Below are 3088 nucleotides of genomic sequence, written 5' to 3'. Positions count from 1 at the left end.
GTTTTCATATTGTTCATATTCGTAATAGAACTCAGCTTTATTTAAATATCATTACTTTCTTTGTCAAAGTGCTAATTAACTTTATGTTTGTAACCATTTTCAGCCCTCGCTGTTAGCATTATCAGCTAATTAGTGCTGAGGAACATCTGAATAAAACCAGCATTTGAAGGTCGGCTCTGCGGCGCTTTTTCAGATTCTTCACTAAATTTTAACGCATAAAAAAACGTGAACGTTAATTAGCAGCCGACGCAGGTTCAACGTGACGTCACATTTTAAACATATAGATGTTAATAATCACTGTATGATGATGATGATGCAAAGTTCACATTGGTCTATCCATTAAATACAGGCGACATGCAGACACACAGCAGCTTTATTATTGGTCAGTTAGATGTTATTTCTTTCTTGGTTTAAATCCATCTTATCTTTCCATCACTTCCTGTTATAATGGCACCAGAACTCACGATTAACCTGATGGGTGGACAAAACATTCATGTAGTGCTTTGACTCCCGCCCTGCCTCTGTCTCAATAAATATCTTTAACAAACAGTGTAAACAATATAAACTTACAGTATCATAAGGTTGCCATGTAGCTGCCGCTCCGCCACGAGCTCACACAGCGTAGATTACTGTAGTTTCTGTCTCATTGCTCAGTGTTTAGTGTCTGAGTGGCTGAACGCTCGTGTTTGTGCAGTAGATTAGCCAGCGAAGCATCATCGAACAGTACAGGAGGAGAAACCTGCACGCCGCCCCGCACGCGAACGCCATGTCAGGAAGGACGAAGGCTGCGCTAAAACGGGAACTCTGGGATTAAAGAGGCCTTCAGGGGCTTCGATGGTGTTTGGAGGTTTTGCTGTTTGTGTTTTCGGAAGCTGCAGATCCCGCAGCGTTCTCTGGGGAAAAGGATCAGCCGCTCTCAACCGTACGGTCGTGGCTTTTCTCTGAACAGCTGGGCTGCGACTGAGATTTTTAAAAAGGAATAATTTTTCATGTGAAATTGTCTGAGACGTAAAGACTGACAGAAGTTTTAGATTAAGGGTAAAAGATGTTAAAAAAAAATCCCACATTAAAATCTCTGAAACGACCGAACTGTTGTTGAATATTTTGTGCTTCCATTATCTCAAATATTTCCAACAACATTTTAATTCATGTCATTAGCATCACATCATCTTCACTCAGGCCACCACGCTGACGCAGTAAACCACAGAGGGACAGAAAGACCAGACGAGACTCAAAATGATCACAAATACATAAAAATCAAAGACTAAGAGACTCAAGTGACACGAGGGCTTTGATTCAGTGAGTCTATTTGGAGGAAACACAGAACACACTGTCAGGTAACTCTCCAAGCGTCCTTGAATGCACCACCAGGAAGTGTTTGTCACGGGAACAAGGATGTAGTTCCCACAGGTGTTTCCAGGTGATACTCGCCGAGAAGGAAGGAGAAGCCTCAGGTACGCTGTGGTGCCGAGGAGAACGACAGGTATTCAGGAAATACACGAGGTGAGAAACTGGAGTGGGTGGAGTGGGTGGGTTTTTAAAGCATTCCAGCAAACACACCGAGCTGTGAGATTCACACAGCTCTGTAACTGCCCAAAACAAACGAACAGTTCAGGGAAAGCACTCAGGTATTTCCAGAAAATACACAAGCCTATGTTTAGTTGTACAGTTCTTAACCCCAGCAAATACACAGAGCCAGGACACAGCTCAGTAGGAGGATTACATTCTGGTAGTTCAGAGAAAAGCCAGGTGTGAATACCGTTTCCAGCAAATACACAGAGCCATGGGACAATTAAACTCCTGAATGGCCAATCCCGAGCTCCCAGATGTTCCTTATTTCCTCCAGCAGCCACAACAAAGCAGGTCGGGCTCTGATTGGCTTCCTGGACCTAACAGACCGGGGCGGGGCCACTGGGGGCCATCCATGATTAATGAGCCCATCACAATGCAAAGTGTGAGAGGTGGATAGTTCTGTCTTTGCTTTAAGAAGCACTTCAGAAACAGGACGAGGTTCAGTTTGCTGTGAGATCTGTAGCTCTGACTTTGGAGGTTTTCATTTTATTGTTCAGACCTTTCGTTCACTTAAATGTTTGTTGCACCAAATCACAACAACAGTCGCCTCAGAGCGCTTTATAGGTAGACCCCACGATAATAGAGAAAAACCCAACAATCATATGACCCCTATGAGCAGCACTTTGGTGACAGTGGGAAGGAAAAACTCCCTTTTAACAGGAAGAAACCTCCAGCAGAACCAGGCTCAGGGAGGGGCGGGGCCATCTGCTGTGACTGGTTGGGGTGAGAGAAGGAAGACAGGATAAAGACATGCTGTGGAGGCTTGGAGTGAGCTGAACATTTGTTTTGGTGTCTGTGAGCATTTTTTAGTTACTGCTCTGTGTTTGTGTTGGTCGTTGGCTACGCAGGAATCTGTGCAACAAACCACGAGCAGGAGAGCGCTGCTGTCTGTGCAGCTTAGCAGCCGATTGGTGGAAAAGTGGGCGCAGCAGGAGAAGCACAAACAGCTACAACAACTCTGCAGCCTCTTTGCTTTCAGGAACAAGAGATTATTTCAAGGAAAACGACCATCTCTCTAAATTAATCTAAACATCACGTAAACCAGCACAGACAAACTCATCTTCAGTTGTGCGCTCCTAAAATCAGAATATCGTGGCTCTTTAACTGCTCCACAGATCATCTATAGGATGATATATAGCATATATATATAGATATAGATATAGATATATATAGATATCTATATATAGATATCTATATATATATATATATATATATATATATAGATATCTATATATATATATATATATATATATATATAGATATCTATATATATATCTATATATATATATATATATATATATATATATATAGATATCTATATATATATATATATATATATATATAGAGAGAGAGAGAGAGAGAGAGAGAGAGAGAGAGAGAGAGAGAGACACAGACGTCCTGTTAGAGATAATCAGCAGAGAAAGTAGGTCAGTCTGATCCGGAGCTTCATCACGCTCACCTGTAGCTCATCTTCATCACACCGCTGGTTGCCTGGAAACCTGCTCGGCTTTAAAAT

General features: G+C 42.1%; 1 protein-coding gene across 1 annotated transcript in view; it reads left to right on the top strand.

Annotated features, from left to right (window-relative positions):
- The window catches only part of stxbp4 (syntaxin binding protein 4), a 39727-nt gene extending 38638 nt beyond the window's left edge, over positions 1-1089 (top strand). The window contains exon 20 of the mRNA XM_087845162.1: positions 1-1089. This exon is cut by the window's left edge and continues 370 nt beyond it. The gene's annotated coding sequence lies outside the window, so the exon portion shown is untranslated.
- The last annotated feature ends 1999 nt before the right edge of the window (positions 1090-3088 follow it).

The sequence above is a fragment of the Neolamprologus brichardi genome, chromosome 8 (genome assembly GCF_056152115.1).
Source record: "Neolamprologus brichardi isolate AB-2024 chromosome 8, ASM5615211v1, whole genome shotgun sequence".
NCBI classification, from domain to species: Eukaryota; Metazoa; Chordata; class Actinopteri; order Cichliformes; family Cichlidae; genus Neolamprologus; species Neolamprologus brichardi.
Note: the sequence above shows the minus strand (reverse complement) of the source record. Positions and strands in the feature narration are given on the sequence as shown.